The following is a 19013-nucleotide window of genomic DNA, read 5'->3' as shown; positions in this document are numbered from 1 at the left end:
CAGTCTCCCTGTGTCCTGACCAGTAAGGCCCTATCAGTCACCTTCTCACCCTCCTCAGTGTGCTCCAGGCTCCTGGGTGTGGGCAGGGGTGGGAGTTTTGCATGGTCTTGGCATCAGGGGAGGTGTTTCTGGTCCAGGGTCTCTCCTCCGCTTGATATCACGTTCCTCTTGGGGCGTGCTCGGTGCTCTTGGCCGCTTAGCAGGCTGCCCCAGCCAGCTGGTTCCCTACTTGCAGCTTCCTCAGGCACAGGACTTTCTCAGTTTGTACTACCGGCTCGGCCCCTGCTCCTGGCTGCTCTGGCAGCTCCTGGCTCTCAAGTCGTAGCCACGTTCCATGTTCCACTCAGCCGTGTGGGGTCTCCTCCTTGCTCTTTGGGAGCCAGCCGAGCCTTAGTGCGGGTGGTGGGAGGGGAAGGACCTCTCACTGTCCAGACCTATCCTGCTATCCCTTCCATCTACACAATTCACCCCCGGGATGGTGTGAGCCTCTGTGTCCAGCGGTCCAGGCAGGAAGCATGGTAAAGGCCCTCTGCCTGTTATGTGGGGTTCTCCACCACCCCGTCTCCCAGAGTTTCAACCTCAAGGTAAAGCATGGAGCATAGCCCACACTCATGCTGGAACTTTCTTTTTTTTTTTTAGTTTTTATTTATTTATTTATTTATTTATTTATTTATTTATTTATTTATTTATTTTTGGCTGTGTCGGGTCTTCGTTTCTGTGCGAGGGCTTTCTCTAGTTGCGGCAAGCGGGGCACTCTTCATCGCAGTGCGCGGGCCTCTCTCTATCGTGGCCTCTCTTGTTGCAGAGCACAGGCTCCAGACGCGCAGGCTCAGTAGTTGTGGCTCACGGGCCCAGTTGCTCCACGGCATGTGGGATCTTCCCAGACCAGGGCTCGAACCCGTGTCCCCAGCATTAGCAGGCAGATTCTCAACCACTGCGCCACCAGGGAAGCCCACGCTGGAACTTGTTATACTTCTCTTCCCTTCTTCTTCAGCACCAACCCTTCCTGCCCCACCCCCAAGCCTAGAAAAAAGTTATCTTTCCCCTGTATGATGGGAAAACTGCCTTTACCACCTTAGGTGTTCCCTCTTTCTCTGGACTGTGGTATAAATTATTTTCTCTTGACAGTCAAAGATAGGTTTTGGATATTAAAATGACAATGCAACAATGTCACAATGGGTCCTGAGTCCTACTATAGCAAGCCTAGGCTTTCAAGAACGTGAGGCCAACAATCCAAGTCTTGGTTCTCAGGTGGTTCTTGGGTGACCTGGCGCAATTAGCTTCAGCCTGATGGTCTAGTGTTAAAGGTAAAAGAGTTGTAAGGTAAAAAGGAATTACTTATAAAGGAAAATCCGTGAGGTGACACTTTAGAATACTGCCCTACTTTTGTTTTAGCTTTGAGAGTTTGCAGCCAAGAAGAGGATACTTTCCCGGCACCACTCAGAATTTGTGAGTTTAGTTGGCCGAAGTATCCATTTAATGAGTCTGAGATTCTAGCCTGTAGGAGTTGATTGATTTTGCTCTAGTCCAGGGCCAGAGATAATATCTCTAATTCTGGCTTCCCACATCCCAAACATGTGCTGTCAGTCCCCAAAATGTGGGTATAGATGGATTAGTACAAGATGGTCCATGGCTAGAACTTGATGGAATATAGTGAGTTGTCCCTGGGACATGCCACTGTATGCCTGCCGCCCACACTGTAAACCTGATCATCTTGTCCAATCTCTGTCATTTTACAAATGTAGAAATGGAACCCTAGAAAGGTAAGAAAAATTGCTCCAGAGATTCCAAAGATTTACTGTAGCGAAGCCAAGGCAAGGAGCCCTGTGTGCAAATGAGTTCCGTGGAGATTGGAACTCCTGCATTTTCTCTTCACCATCCCATGCTGCCATGAGGTTTCCTTACTCTTCCCAACTTACAGACTGTTTTTCAACTATAAATATCCAGTTTGGAGGTGGAGATGGACAAGTGCAAATGCTTGACCTCAAGAAGCCCCCATCCATCTGCCAGTGGCCACTGAAGACAGGACTTCTGATGAGCTGGAACCTTGGTTTCTTTGCCAAGAGACTTCAGCTGGCTTGCCAAGGAAGGATCAGTTCTCTGCTCAGATGAACCCCATCCGGGGGTGTGGAGATTACAGTGGAGGCTGCTCTTGTTGCATCCACAGCTCCTGATCCAGGGGAACAGGCACTGGACAGACACAGACAGATGATGAAGAGGAGGGGTCCCCGTCTCTAGTCTCCAGTTGCTGCCACCGCAGTAGTGGCAGGCTCTGCAAAGCCTGGCTCGACCACAACACAACGCAGACATTTCCGTGGATTTTTAAAAAGCAGCTGTCAGCTCAAGATTGCTCCACTGAGCTTTCAGTCCTGATAGCTAGACTGGCAGGGTTCTGACTGGAAACTTGGAAGGAAAACGGACTTACTGTCAATCACAGCTGTGCATCTTTTTGCTCGGTTTTTGTTTTCAAAGCAGAGACCTCCTGAGGACTTGAAACACTCCATTCTTTCTGTAAGAACATACGAGGAGCTCTCCACCTCACCATGGAAAGACAGTAGTGAGAATTTGAAAGCAACTGGGGCAAAGAGATCCACATGCCATAAAATGATGGGGGGCCAGGACAGTGTGAGATCTCCTTGTTTTGACATCCAAACACACCACATCACACACACACACCCCACCTCCTCCCTTTATGCAAATAAGATGAGGCGAAAATAAACTTCCTAGACAATCGTGAAGGTAAAAAAGAAAAAAAGTCACAAAAGGGTTTCTTTGAAAGGGGGTAAAAAGAGAACCACAGCTGAAAGTCACAGAAGGAGGGAGGGTTTGTTCCATGCGCGCAGGGTGATTATAATGTAATAAGACTGCTATTCTTGTGTGGCTCATTAGCTAGCCTTAAAGATAATTCTAAGAGAAGTTCAAAGGATATTTTGAGCTGTGGGAGAATCAGTGAAGGCATTACTTTGAATGACAGCCCTCCCTTGGAGCTCTGTAAAAAGTTAATCACGTTTCATATGCAAATAGATACCCCCCAGGTATCGAGCTGGGCTTCATTCTTTTATTCAGTGTACTTCTGAGCAGGTGACCTTGCGTGCAGCTCTGTGCCAGGTGCTATGGGGCACACAGAAAAGGTAGGCCTGGCTCTCCTGCTCCCACTCTCTATGGGAAGAAGTTAGGCTGTGCAGAACAAAATGTTTAACTGACGTGGCAAGACGGAATTGTCAAAATAATTGGTCACACCTCCAACGAGAGAGTCAAGCTGTCTTGCATCAGCTGCTAGAGTCACCGCCCCACTCTTTCTCCCCAGAAGTTGCATCCTTGAATCTTTGTCTAGATGCCAGTGGGTGGGGTTCTTGGGGTCAACTCTGAGGTGAAGACCTTGATGGGGTCTTGGTTTCTAGTTTTGTTAGGGATCCATTGACAGAAACCACCCATGTTGGCCAGGCACTATGATAACCGTTTGCCTGAGTTGTCTCACGATAGGAAGTCCCAATGAGGAACTTGGTGCTGCCACTGAAAACTAACCAGAAGAATTCAGGAGGGGCCAAAAGAGGGGGGAGACGACCAACATCCCAGAATCCTCCACGACGGAATCCATCTTGGTTGAGAGATGTGCGCGCCACCAGGAAGGACCCTGAGTCAGACTAGGGCACAAGCAAGATAATTGACCAGAGACAACCCAGAAACTAACCCCGTCACCATAAAACCTGAGACGGCGAGCCACGTGGCAGAGCAGTTCTTCTGGGTTCCCTTACCCTGCTGCTCTCCACCTTGGCGCCCCTTCCCAATAAAGTCTTTTGCTTTGTCAGTACGTGTGTCTCCTCGGACAACTCATTTCCAAATGTTAGACAAGAGCCCACTCTTGGGCCCTGGAAGGGGTCCCCCTTCCTGCCGCAGTTTTCATTTCCTTTCTTTAGGTAGTTGTCAGTATCTTTAAGGGATCTCTGATGTGTCTGAGTTGCCATGAGGACAAATATCCTCTTAAAACATGAAGCTGCCCCGTGGAAGGGGGAAGGGGAGGGAAAGAATGGAAGATTAAAAGGCAGGGCCTGAAGGGGGACAAGGACACAAGTTGAGCAACCCAAGGAGATAGGACTGTTGGAAAGAAGAGGGCTTGAGGACTGCTGCAGGCAAGAAGGAAGCCTGAGTGGTGTTTCCCCTAACCCTTGCCTCTCTATTTTTAGGTGAACTCCTGCAGTGGCCTCTCTGTCCCCTGCCCCACGTCCTCCCTGGCATTTATTTTATCCATCACCACCCAAAACTCTGTTTTGTTTCTTTCTTTTGTTTGGCCATGCAGCATGCATGATCTTAGTTCCCCGACCAGGGATTGAACCTGTGCCCCCTGTGTCGGAAGCATGGAGCCCAACCATTGGACCGTTAGGGAAGTCCCACCACCCAAAACTCTGACTTTGTTTCTATTCCCTCAAAACCTTCCCTGGGTTATCACTGATGCTGGGTGAAGTCCAAATTCCTGACCCTGGCAGCTCACCAATCCCAATCACATCCCCACTACTCTTTCCCGGAATCCTTTGCTTCTGCCACGTTGGACTACTTGCCGTTGCCCAAACGCACCGTGTTTCCTGGCTCAGGCCTTTCCCTCTGCCTGGAGTGCCTTCTCACCCTCTTGCCCTCTTGAACCTGCCCATCCTTCAACCCCCCCTTAGAAGCTCATCAGCCCACATAAGCTTTCCAGCCTGCTTTTGAATCCTCCTCATTCCTGCTGCCTAAAGCACTCCCGTAGTCCTCATCTGATGCCTTGTGTTAGAGAATGATGGCTACATGCTTAATACATCTTAAATGCAGGAAGGAGGGAAGGGAGGGAGGGAGACGGAGGGAGGAAAGACTCCTTTCATCCTTTAACTTTGAATAAACAGGACTTATGATGGGAGGTATAAAGGATTCTGAGTCAGTTATTTTTGCTTAGTTGAGAGAGCTATGTGGATAGAGCTCTGAGGTAGGGGTGAGGGTGCTTCTTTACACTTGGTGGTCCCACTGTGGTAAAGGCAAAGAGCGCCTGACCTTGGGGTGAGCTGAGGCAGGGCTTCCGATGACAGCAGGGCTTCCTTGCAGGAGAGGAGGGGGGATCCTGTCCAGATAGACCCCAGCTCTCCTGGGAGTGGACACAGCCCTGCCACCTGGCTCAAGCACCAGAGCCCTCAGAAGTCTTTCCTTCTCACAGCCAGCTGCAGGATGACACATTAGTTGCCAGGCTGGCTCTCATTTAAATTCCTCTCAATAGCAAGTGCAGAAAAAGGTGACAAAATTCCGACAGGATTTTCATTTGTTTTCCTTGTAGTTTAGCTCCAGGGATCTCCTCATTAAGCCACATCACGGAAACCCTCAGGGCCCAGAGCCCAACGCCAGAGCCCACAAACTAAGGCAGGGCTGGGGGCCAGGGTCTCCCTCCTCACTCCCACTGGGATGCCCTCCTCCCTCTTTTCATTCATCCGCTGCCCCACAGCGATGCATTCATCTCTCTTCTTCCTGCTGTTTGGTGGCGTCTGTCTAGTAATGCTTGCCATCTATCTGCCCATATTATTTTCATATTCTATCCAATTGGGCTATTTATCCTGTTTATATTTTCTGTCTTTTCTGTTTTATGGCCTTTTTCCGTCCATAGCATCTATCCTGTTGGAATTCTGGTCTATTTATATCCCCTGATGGTGCTGAGGCTCCCTTCCTTTTTAATCTCTTTTATCAATCTTGTTTACCTTCTCCATCGCCCCTTCATCTTGCTGTTATCTAGTTATCTATTTAGTTAAATGGCCTGGGCCCTTCCCTCTCTGTCTCAGCTTTCACCTGCATCCACTCCAGGTGCCCCAGCAGGCCTGCCTGCTCCACTCCCACCCCAGCTTCCTGCATTTGACAAATGAGCCCAATTCAACTCTCCTACGGGTCCAGACTTGCAGAGCCAGGCCCCCATTACCGTGCACCCGCGAGGTCCTCTCCATCAGAGCTAACGTCTACCAAGCATCCAGCCCATGTCGGCCCTGAGACAGGTCTTCATTCCCTGCTTACTTTTACAACTTTTCAAGGCAATTTTCCCTCATATTAGAGGAGGAAGCTGAGGCTCAGGGAGGTGAAGCAACTTGCTCAAGGTCACACAGTGAATATGTGAAATATTGACAACCCACTCTTAGTTATCTGCATGAGCAATGGCGTGGATAATCTCCCCCTGCAGAAAAATGTAGACCTCATTTCTAATCGGTTCTGGAATATCGTGTTCGGGGCGGTGGATTTCCCTCCGGGTGCTGCTCTGCTGTGGTTGATAGACAAAGTACAGCGCAGGAAAGGCCAGTATATGGAACGGTGCTCCGCCAGCGTCCCCACAGAAATGACCCGCAGCACTGCTTCCTGGGATGGAGAAAGCCAAGGAGACGGCTGCCAGCATCATCCCCACGCCCTCACTCCCAACTCGTCGTCCCTGCCCTGTAAGCCATTTCCGCTCCCTGCTCACCCATACTGACCAAGGGCTGTGTGGGGCAGGGTCAGATGTCTCATGGAAACCAAAGGAAAGCCACTCCAGCTTGCAGTGTGACCTGGGACGCAAGAAGGAGAGAGTATCTGATTGTCCCCTAGAGCTAGGCCACGGGATGGTCCCTGAAATAGAGCCACCTTGGGATAAGACGGAGACAAGTGAATCCTCAAGCCATTGGTGAAGAGAAGAGAAATGACTTCACTGCCAGGCCTGGTGAAGTCCTAAAATAGGAGCCCTAAGTTCAGAGAAAAGCAACAACCTAACAGGACCACCCCATCCCCACCCCAGGCAAACTCCAGGGGACATTATTAAACTCCTTGAAGGCAGCTGCCTCAAATGCTTTCCTGAGTCCCTCTTGCCCCTAGAGTCAAACCCAAACTCCCTAGCTTACCTCTGTGTCACTGAAGGTAGAGTCTGACGTCTGAGCTGCTCAAAAGCCATTAAAGAGGCAAGATTTGTGAAAAGGAATGTTTGCTTTACTTCGGATGCCGGCAACCGGAGGGTGGGGTGTTGGGGTCCAAAGTCCGACTTCCCCCAACTGACAGCCAGTGGGCAAGAGCTTTTATAGATGGAGGGAGGGGGCTACGTGCAGAAACAGCACGGTCAGCTCTGACAGTCGTCTTAAAATTGGTCATGCGGTGGTCTGACCAGCATCATCTTGACTGTTTTAATCTTCACTTCCAGGATCGGTTTGTTCCCATTTCCTCGAGGCCTGTTCTCAGAATTGTGGCAGCTTATGCCATGGCTACAGTCTGGTCACCAAGTAGTTAACTTCTTCTACCTGGCGGGGGTTTCAGTGTCTATAAGACAGCTCACAAGATATGACTCAGGATATTATCTATAGCCCATGGAGAGGAACTAAAGGCCCTTGACTATGCTTAATGACTAAACTACTATTATTTAGTCTTGTTGGCCTGCTTTTCTTTGCTTCTGCATTTTCTCACCTCTCTGATTAAACATATTCTTTGGTTAAAGTTTTTTCACAGACGAAAGGCAGGCTGAGGACGTGGGGATGGGAAGGACCATAGGGTCCTGCTCTGTTTCACTTGTACATTATCTACCTCTTTACATGAACTCCCCTCCCTGCCAGATTAGAATAACACAAAGTCCCCATTCTGCCACATTTGGTGTGGGGAAATGAACTGAGACCCCCCAGGAGACATGCTTGAGAAAGGATGGACGGCCTTTTTTTTTTTCTTTTTTTAAATGCCTTGGAAGAGAAATGCTACTGATATTAAAGTCTTTAAATTTATTTATTTATTATTTATTTTTATGGCTGTGTTGGGTCTTTGTTTCTGTGCGAGAGCTTTCTCTAGTTGCAGCAAGTGGGGGCCACTCTTCATCGCGGTGCACGGGCCTCTCACTATCGCAGCCTCTCTTGTTGCAGAGCACAGGCTCCAGACGCGCAGGCTCAGTAATTGTGGCTCACGGGCCCAGTTGCTCCGCGGCATGTGGGATCCTCCCAGACCAGGGCTCGAACCCGTATCCCCTGCATTGGCAGGCAGATTCTCAACCACTGCGCCACCAGGGAAGCCCTGGATGGCCTTTCTTTGGCTAGTGACTAAGTTTTTAAATAACTGGCTCTTGAGGATTTTATAGAGTCCAGTGGTGGGGCCCATGCTTGTTGATTACTGTATCCAGAGAAGAGAGGTGATGAGCACTAAAATAAAGGTAATTAGTGTGAATTGGGAGGACAGAGGAAGAGGAGACACCCTGCTACGGAGGGTTGAGGAAGGCTTCGCGAAAAAGGTGGCATTGCAGCTGAGTCTTGAAATACAGCGTTTATGCAGACATTCTAAGTGGAAAGATTATCCTTAGCGAAGCGCAGAAAAATCCATGGAGTATTTACAAGCCTGGGGTGATGAGGTGGGGGTGGTGATGGAGGTCGAGAAAAATGATGCTCTTCTGTAAGGATGTGACTTCACTGACTATAAATCCCGTGGGGGCAGTGGCCCTGTCTTTGTAACTCTGTGTCCGGTACGGTCATGCCTGGTGCTCAAGCAGCGTTTCTAATCGCAGGTGGTGTGATGACAGTGGCGATGGTGTGTGTCACGGTGATGCCGATGCTGTTTATGGGACTCCAGCCACTGTCACTGCGAGGCTGAGGGTCAGGACCCAGGGCCTGGGGAAGCTGAGTGCATTTCGCACTGCACTTCCTCCCCTCCCCTGTTGTTCCTCAAGCTCTCTCCATCTGACTTTGCATCTTTTTTCAGGAAAAACAGGTGGGATGTTACCAAGCTGACGGGGACCCCCTGCCCAGAGCGATAGACCCTGTCACAGAAAAGTAATTTCTTTTTAAACTTCTTTCCAGTGAAATCCCGCTTCTGCATACAGCAGGCCGTGCCGTGCCAGTGCTACCATTCTGCTACCGCAGTGCCGGGGAATAAAGGAAAATGCTTAGCATTAAATTTCATGTAAATCAGACTTTATTTGCTCTGGTGACAGGTTATTACCTTCGGCAGGGAATGAAGGGAAAAAAACAGCTTCTGGCTTGGAGACACCGGTCCTCAAATGAGGGTGTTTCCAATAACAGCCTACAGCTGTGCAGACCAGGGTCACCCGCCTGGCTCCTCTCCTTCCTCCACCTCCACGGCTTCCATGAGCTTCTCCACCAGCATCTGCAATCTCCCAGTTGGTCCCAACTAGCAGCACTGACTCCAGCGCTAAGCCTTCTCACTGCTGTACGGGAGCATCTTCTATACCGACTGCCCGCAAGCATGGCTTAGCCTTCCGGTGCACTGTGGCATGGACCCTTGTGCACCCAGAACCCTCTGTGTGCTTCTGTTCACCTCACTGAATTTAATTTATCCTTCAAGGCTCAACTCAAGTCCAAAACCTCCTTGAAGTCTTGGGACTTCCCTGGCGGTCCAGTGGATAAGACTCCATGCTCCCACTGCAGGGGGCATGGGTTCCATCCCTGGTCGGGAGAACTAAGATCCTGCATGCCACACGGCATGACCAAAAAAAATAAATTAAAAAATGAATAAATTATAAAATTGAAAAAATAAAAATGGGAATCAGTGTAGGGTTGTCCACTTAAAAAAAAAAAATAAAACCTCCATGAAGTCTTCCCACGCCAACCAGCCTGTGGCACTCCCTCTCCCTCCTTTGAGTTTTGTTCATCCTTCGCCTCTGTCCCGAAACCCAGCCTATCCTGATTTGTACACTCCGACCAGCTACCAACACATTGACTGAGAATCCACCATGTGCTCACGGTGATGCTTGGCTCCGGCTGTGGAATCTCCTGTGTGCCAGGCCCTGTGCCAGGTACTGGGGATGGACACGAACACTCGGGGGTCATACTCTCTACCCTCAGCTTGCTCACATCTGCTTGGGGAGCGAAGTTATGCACATGAAGAAACCAACCATCACTTTAAGCACAAAGTAGATTCTCAATCAACGTGTTGGTTGCTAAGAGGCATGTATCAGCCAGGATAGGCTAGGTCATGCTAAAGCAACAAAGGACCCCCAAATCTCAGTAGTCAAAACAACAGATGTTTATTTTTTATTTATGCTGCATGCCCACTGTGGTCACCTAGCAGATTCTGCTCCCTGAAGTCACTCAGTGACCTGGAATGATACAGCAGCCGCCGTTGAACGTTGAACATGTTGAACATTGAACATTGATCGTTGCATGGGAGCATCTTACCTTGGCAATGAAGTAAATCTGTCTTCTGGAAGTGACACAGATCGTCTCTACTCACAATTCACACAGCCCCATCAAACATAAAGGGGCCAGAAAGGGCAGTCCAGAAGGCAGAGAGCTAGAAATACTTGGTGAATAGCACCAATAGCTTCTCTAAAGTGCTTAGCTGCTAAATTCCATGAGGAATGAGCTATGTCTGATTTGTCCACCGAATCTCTAGTGGTTGGCATAGTGCTTGGTACATAATAGAGACTCAAATAGTTAGGTTGATAGAGAGCATTGGCTCTGACCCTTTTTCTTGGTCCAGAGCTAAGCTTTGTGTTTATTGGCCTTGAACCTGCTTTCCGTGCCTCTAGACCACAAGGCCTTGGGAGGGGGCAGCGGTGCCTTCACTGCTTTGTAGGCCTTACAGACGAGGGTCAGTGTTGCTTGGACAACAGCATAAGAGAGGCAGGAAAAGAGGGGCATTGTCATCTGTTGAGACTGTTCCTTGTTAATTGGTAAGCAGACACTTTTTGAAAAGTATGTGTATAAAGGATTGTGTGTGTGTGTGTATGTGTGTGTATAACAGATAACGCTGGAAGAGAAGAAGGTAGGTAGTAGCTCCATATTTTATTGCTGCATATCTCCAACTAGTAGTTAATCAACTTTGTGTTTGATGCAGTACTCGGAGGTGGGGATCGGGAGAGAAGACCTCGGGAGAGAGGGGTGTGATCCTTCTTTTGGCAGCTTTGTCTGCTTTGCTATTGTGGTTAGCGCATACTCCCATCTTCTCTTCTGTTTTATCCTCTTTTTCCTCCCCTCTCTTCTGTTTTCTCATCTACTTTGATTGCCTTACCCCTTTCTCCAAAATCTCAATGGCAGATAAGAAAAAAGGATGGGGAGAAGATAGGGCCCGAGTCAGGAGTGTGAGAACAGGACTGGGGTCTGGCTGCAAATTGACTGGCATCTGAGGTCATGCCCTGAATGTCCTTGTCGTGGTCACAGTTTTCGATATCCTTGACTAGGTTTGGGAGCCCTGGCAGAGAAAGTCGGGAGCAGAAATCATTTGAGGTCTTCTCCACCCCTCTCCCCGCCATCCATCATCTTCGTCTTCAAGGGCTGGGATGAAACACAGCTGGGATCTGATCCCACAGCTCATGTCCAGGGAAAGGCCCCCTTGACTACCTATCCCACAGTCAGGGCAAAGGAAGAAGGCTGAGGTCTTCCACTAATCATATCCAAGCTTATCCGGGCTTTTCCAGCATCTCTGATCAAGGACTGCGGTTCAGAGAAGGCAGAGCCGGTCCGGCAGCTCAGCTGCCTCCGCAGCCTCCAGCCCTGGTCACCTGCCAAGCTCACCATCTGTACCCTCCGGCCAGTGGTGCGCGTCGCCAGCTCCCGCATCAACCCCTGCCCCCAGCCGGGGAATCTGCCAGTGCCCCAGACTGCATCATACAATCGGATAAGCTTTGCCAGGTTTATGGTTGGTAATTTATGGCCTTCTTTAGCAACATCTATCACACTGTACAGTTGCTAATCCCAGCATCTTTGCCCACTTTGCAGAAAATAGCTTGCAATTCCTTACAGCGTAGCATTTGCTAACTCACCTGTCAGGCTGTCAGGTTGGGTGGGTGTGACAAGCCACTCTTCAGTCCCTTCTTTCCATCTTACTTTGCTTAGGGGAGCCGGGCCTTCTCCCTCCAGAAGATAACAGCAGGGATCTTTATTACCCAGCTACCGCCCTGCTGCCCCCTGCTCCAGCGGCAGCTCTGTACCTAAACTCTCTGCTTTCTGGAAGGCAGTGGGGTTGCTAACGGCGGGGTGGGCTCACAGTTCTGGCAAGGGCAGAAACTTTCACTGCTACAAAAGAGAGAGCGGGTCCCAGGCAACCCAAACTTACTCCGTCCTCATTCAGTGTCACTGAGGGAGGGGGTTGGAGTGTGTCCCGAGGGTGAATGTACACACTTGTACACAAGTACAGGGTGCATGAAATACTATGTGGTCAATTCTGGCTTAGGCATGCTAATCAAAGGATAGTCTGGACAGTTGAAAATGTCCAACAAAGGCAAACAAACAAAATGATACATAAAGGCATTTGGCTCCAGGATGAACCACATGGTATCTTACAGCCAATGCTTTTAACTGAAGCTACTTCAGCATTAAAGTTAAGTCTCTTGCTCTTAAGGCACGTCTCCCTGGGTAAAAGAGGAGGTAGCTTGGGAAATTCTAAATCATGGTGAAGAAGTACAGGTATGGTGAAAGGATCTAGGCTGTGATCACATGGCATCTATACATGGATGAATTTTAAAAACTGCTACGTTCTGGAGAAAGATGGAGTGAAACATACTGGAAGAGAATGTACCAAATGATAAAAAGGTGAAATTCAGATGTTGGGATATATATATATATATATATATATATATATATATATATATAGACACACACACACACATATACATATTCTATATATATATTATATTTATATTTATTATATATAATTTGTACATATTGTATATATCTCCTAATTATTTTTCTCTGTTTTCTAAATTTCCTACAATGAGCATGCAGTTTTTATACTTGGAATAAACACAAATATCACAAATACCACAGATGATAATGCTCATTTTGATTGACCGATTGACTGACGTGACTAACATCAAAGGTGTTTATCCCTCTCCCGTATACTCCGAGGGCCAAGAGAAGATCAGGAGATATGTTATCTGCCCATTTCTTTTCCTTGGACCCATTCTCAAAAGTACCCGAACCTCTTCTGGTTTCATATTCTATTTTCTGACAGTAAATATAGGAAGGAAATCTCCATTACTGAAGAACTTCATGATTTCCTGATCCAAATGTCATATTCTTTATGGTATCTTAGGTTTAGCTCAGGGCACTCAAGAAATGTTTGTTGACTGACTGTATGAAGTGACGGTGGCTGCTGTTCATTTCAAACAAGCCAACTGAGGCAGTAGGTTCAGGCTGAGGTCGTTTTGTTGTCCTGGTGTGAGCTCATCAGCATCAGTGCCATGGGCGGCAGCGGCCACGGACCTGCCCTTGTCCGGTCAGGGTGGGGATGGTGTTACACAGCACAGACAGCAGAAGGGTGGGTGGGGGCTTTTTCCGTATTAAGACTGCAGGCACAGCAAAGCCTCCCACCCAACTCTCAGTTTACCTGAGGGCGTTTGTATGCTGGTTTGTTTGTTTTTAATTGGAATTCTTTAGTGGAAGGCAAGGATGTTCCAGCAGGCATTATGAACAGCATGCTGCCGTCTCTTGGACTCTGGTGGTTGTGCCAGGGTTGTCTTTGATGGTCCATCTTCTGCTTGATGCTTTCTTTGCAGCTTGGCCTCTGACGACATTCAACTCGAGTGACACTGACATTTGACTCCCTGATTTTAGGGGTGGGGAGAGGGGTCTTTAAGTGATTTTAGGGGTGGGGAGAGGGGTCTTTAAGTGATTTTAGGGGTGGGGAGAGGGGTCTTTAAGTGATTTTAGGGGTGGGGAGAGGGGTCTTTAAGTGATTTTAGGGGTGGGGAGAGGGGTCTTTAAGTGATTTTAGGGGTGGGGAGAGGGGTCTTTAAGTGGTTTTAGGGGTGGGGAGAGGGGTCTTTAAGTGGTTTTAGGGGTGGGGAGAGGGGTCTTTAAGTATGAGTCCCTGTTGCCCAGCCCTTTTAGTGCAGCCAGCTACAACACAGAATGAAGGCAGCATGTCTACCCTACTCTACACGTACACATACCCTCCCCAGACAGTAATGTCCCGTACGAAGCCCAGCTCCCTCCTCTTTCTCCTCCCATCCCAACTGCCCTCAATCATCATTTTCATCAGAGTTTGAGCGGCGAGGAGGATGAGGAAAGTTGTGCAAACAACCATGACCCTCAGTCTGAAATTGAGGTGAGTTTGGAAAGTTCATCCTGGGCCTCTGGAGACCTTCACAAAGATCACAAATCGTCAGTTTGGTTTTCTCCACACAAAAGTGTCAGAGGTGAAAGAAGCTGAGTTTAAGGGCCGGTAGAGTATGTGTGCAGATCCATATGAAACTTAGAAAGGGAATTCCTAAGATTCCTATTTTAAGTACTTGCAGAAGAGCTTTTTTTATCCATCTCTGAGGAGGAGGCAGGGGTGGGTAGGATGCATAAGGTCAGAACTACCCCTCTTGCCACTGGCTAACTGCAGACTCACACTCATATTCATTGTCTACGGCTGTATAAAGGGTGGGCTGGTGGATGGCCCATGGATGATAGAGGAAGTTACAATCTTGGGTCCCAGATTTAGTAACCTAGTGACCTTAGGAAAACCACTTCCCCTTTCGGAGCCCCTTTCATCGCCTATAAACCTGCCTGCTGAATTAGAATCAAATGAGTGGGTATTTGGGAAAGTGTTTTGCAAACTGTAAAGTTCTTTACAAATGCAAAGCATGCTTGGAGTAAGTACATAGTAAGTACTTGTTGAATGAGTAAATAAATGGAACTCAGCCATGGTGTGCTATTAATTTTGATGACATATTGATATCACTAGCAAGTATTTTATCGATCGATGACAAGTCTATGAGTACTGGTCAAAACAGAACTGCAAAACCCACAAATTTCATCACTGAGTGATATATGGCTTTATACTGGTTTTCTTTGTTTCATTTGTCTCTGTCTTGTCCCTGCAATTATACTGTAAGCTAGTTGAATGCAGAGATCCAGTCACACATATTTTGCCCAGCATCAGCAAGGCATGATGGTTGACACTAGACAGTACTGGGGAGCTTGAATTTTGGATCTTTCTTGGACAGGATTTGGGATGCTGGGAGCATGTGCACACATGGGACAACCATCTGCTGGATGGACCGGAGGGTTGGGAGAAGCAGGGTTATTTGGAGAGTACTCTTGTACACGTGCCTGCAGACCCCCTCATCTCTCATATCAATACAGTTTGCATAGAATTAAATAAGAAGGGGAAAAAAAAGGGATGTCTGCCGCAAGTCAAATTAAGCTGCAATTTTCTTCCCAGCCTTTTGGGTAATGTTTTGCCATCTCCTGTGAGAACTAAGTGTCTGGCTCTGACTTCTCTCCTCCCCCTTCTAAGTGCTGTGCTTTCTCTCCTTCATGGTCAGCTAAGGGCTCTTCCTTTGGCAGTCCCTGGCCAGGAATGAGAAGAAATATACTGCGATGAGGGGGAAAAAAGCCTTTTACTAAAAAAAAAAAAAAAAAAAAAAAGTAAGTGAGTAGCCAGGGCAAGAGAGAGAACCTTTAAAAGGAACTTTTAGTTAGTCCTAGCATCAAAATGAAGGCAAGCTCTTTCTTCTCTGTGAGGCCAGCCCTGAGGAAAGTGGAATTGCCCTCCCTCCACTGCATTACAGAGAAGCCTTTCTGGCTTCCTTCAAGAGTTTTGCTCTGAACTCCAGCCCCCGAGCACTGCTCTTCTCTGCATTGTGCTTCACAGTGGAAACTGATGGGAAATGCAGTAACTTACAGTGGCTCCTGCAATTGATCCAGGACCGGGCAGGAGGCAGAGGACTGGATACACCAGATAACCAGCTCCAGACACTCAGATGGTGAAAATTAAAGCCAAAGGGCCAATGGGAAGAGAAGGCATGTTAAGTACATGAGCCGGCCTCTAGAGACAAAGGGTATAAACAAGGCTGATGGATGGAGAGAGAGAGGGACCGTTTCAAACCTGAGCACCTTCTGTAATATGAAGGCATTGTCTCTGCAGGAGAGGCTGGAGCTATTAAAAGGATGACTTGATTGCCGAGCAAGGTCCACCAAGCTTGTTCCTTGGACCCAAAGCTCTTTAAACAATTACACGGAAATAGGTAGAAACTAGCTATTTGTAACAAGGAAAAAAAAAAAAACCCCGAGGTCAGGCTTGTTTGTTTAAAGAGAAAACAACAGTGATTCATCGCTATACTTCAGATGACTAAATAAATAGTTACTATCTGCGGGCAACAGTACGCGTAATGGAACCTGTAAAGCGTCCTTGAGAAGGTACCTCTCTGTAGCTGGACTTTGGTGGGACTTTGCTCTGGGGCCATAGGGCCTTGGCCTTGAAAGGACAGGTCAGGTGCAGGTTCTTAGGTCACCTTCAGCAAGTTCACAAAAGAAACTTGAAAGTTTTGGGCAGGCTTATGCTATTGCAAATATACTTGCAAACATCTTATCATCCCTGGTTTAGGGGCATAAGGACAAAATACCCAAACTTCATTTAAATTATTATTATTTTTAGTTAAACCATAAGAATATAAGAATTATGGGACTGAAAGAAACTCAACAAGAATACCCATCCCATTCCATTTAGATGAATGTATCAAAGAGCCCTAGAATGATCAGCTGGGATGGGCCCTAGTTCCATTGCTATTTATCCCAGTTCCAAGGGCAAAAGAGTTCCTGAGCCTAAGGGGCTTGTCCAAAGCATATGGAGGTCTAGGTCCCAGGTCCCTGTTTTCCACTAGAAGGAAGTGAAGGAACCACGCTTCCTTCACTAGACCACACTTTTCCACCCCTTAGATGGAAGAGTTCTTGATATGATTTAAACATCACACAGAGATGTTTTCACGTAGCTATTTTAGACCCATGGATGCCTCGACCATTGTTTCTCCTTGCTGTGGCTCTGAGGTGCTTTCTCAATAGCACAGGATCCGACGGCTCTCAGGGATGGCACAGCTTCCCCTGTAGGTAAACCACAGGGGGAACTCCTGGGTGGGGGGTACAGCCCTCTGTGACTTCCTGAGAGGCATATTCTCATCTATGGAGGGACCTTGGTTGTGTTCGCACCAACACATCAGCCAGAAATACAGTCATCACTTAGTTACTCACTTGGTGGATTATCCAGTAGAAATCTCTCACCCTAGGACACCTGTCCTGTTCTAGAACACACATTCCAGTCTCTTCTTTCCTCTTAATTAATTTAAACTTAAATATTGTTCTATACATAATTTTACAGACGCACAATCTCTGGGAGATCTGAGGTTTTAAATTTTTCATGCTATTGCTTGCACAGGCAGAGTAGCAGGATATATGTATATATCTTAAAGATCTTGAAAGATCTTAAAAGAATGCAGCATTGGCTAAGAGAAACAGGACAGGAAATAAAAACTTATGTAATGGTTATGTGGGAAAGAAAATAAGACCATTGGCCCTGATGGCAGACAAGATGTACCACATTTCAAATAGGGACAGTAGCGGCAAATATGATTTCATGGCGTGATGCATGACGTCTCCTTTTGTATTTTTATTCCCTAAAGAATACTTTGAAAAATAACAGTTTTAGAGACCACAGTTGCTGGAGTTGTTCTCCTTGTGGACAAAAAAAATTTAGATTTATGATATTCAGTGGGAAAAAGATTATAGAGGAATGGCATGGACAGTAGGTGTAATGTTGGATGAACCTGGGGAATCGGATCATGAGAATGCTTCATTCAAATGCTGCCTGGCCTTGCATCAGGCCATTTACGTGGAGCCTTAATATCACTCAGAGACCCCACAGGGACAGGAGGAGTCATATTTCTGCAGAGAACTTGGGAGTGGGGGCCAGTAGAGGATGAGCCCCTTCTGGCTGAACTGTCTTTCTTATTGGAAATCTTGGGAACTCTGCAGAGTGGAGCTTGTGGTTTGGGAGCCTTTGGCTCCAAGGCCTAAGAGCAGATTCCCTCATTCAGAATCTATGTGATGCCCATCACGAGGCCCTACTGTGTGCCAGACGCTGTTCCTCTAATCCGAGCCATCCAGACACCGTGTGGTTAGTGCCGCCTGCCTTCACCACCCAGCCTAGTCTATTGTTGCTAACAAGTAACAAAAGGGATTCATTTGCATTTTTATCCTTTTTTATTTCCCCTCCTCACCCCCCATGTTGGGGCTGCTGATAAACTACATCATAGGGTAAAAGGCTGGCAGCCGAGGGGGAAAGAAGGAAAATGCAAGTGCTGAGCTAATGAATTAGTTGGATTTTGATGTACTCAGAGTCCGTAATGAACTCTCGATTATTCAGGGAGATGCTCCCAACCTAATGTATTCTTCTTTATTTTCTTCCTGCTCTGCTTGAGGCTGAGTAATTTGGAACTTGTATAAAACAACAAGGATTCTTGTAGAAAAAACCAAAACAACCAACCATGCTCTAATTTTATTTTATTTTCAAAGCCTATTCAAGATTCTACTTGTCATCAATCCCCTATTAAAATGCACGCTTTTTGAGGGCCAGGGTTGAATTTACATTCATATCCTTCTTGCCCCTCCAACCCTGCTCAACAATATCTTATGCATATTTCTTCATGTCAACAAATACAATTCACTTTTAATGGTTTCATAGTATTCCATTGTATGAGGCACCATCATTTATTTAACCGGACTCTAGACACGTAGGTTGTTTCTATTTTTCAGTATCTCTACCAATGCTTTCTAAATAAACCTTGTGCACTTTCTTAATTGCTTTATGAAGATAAAGTCCTGGAGGAAAAGGTTGGGTCAAAGGGGATGTGTCTTTTGACACACGTTGCCAAATTACACTCCAGAAACGTGCAAACAGTGTGTGAGAGTTTTTATTCCCTCACACCCTCACTCAGTGGTTCCCAGGAGAAAATTTTCCAGCATCAGATATCAGGGAGAAATAATTTCCTCCCATGGAATTGCTCCCAGTGGGCAGCATTATCATTCAATGCCTTTACCCTCAGCCACTGGTGTCCAAGTTCAAGCTCTTTCAAATCCAATACTGTGAATTTATAAAGGTCAGTCTATTGTTTTCATCCTCCACTGGTTTGTCTGACCTTGGTTGCAGACTCACCATTTCCACCTCTACTGGGGGCGGAGGGTGAAGGAGTGGGGAGGGAAAGACTAAAAAGTCAAGAGCTCCAGAAAGAAGCGATAGGTCCCAGCTCGTTCTTGAAAAGGCAGGGACCTCAGAAACAAAATGGTTGGTTCTGCAACATC

Source organism: Eschrichtius robustus, chromosome 3, assembly GCF_028021215.1.
Source record: "Eschrichtius robustus isolate mEscRob2 chromosome 3, mEscRob2.pri, whole genome shotgun sequence".
NCBI lineage: Eukaryota > Metazoa > Chordata > Mammalia > Artiodactyla > Eschrichtiidae > Eschrichtius > Eschrichtius robustus.
Note: the sequence above shows the minus strand (reverse complement) of the source record.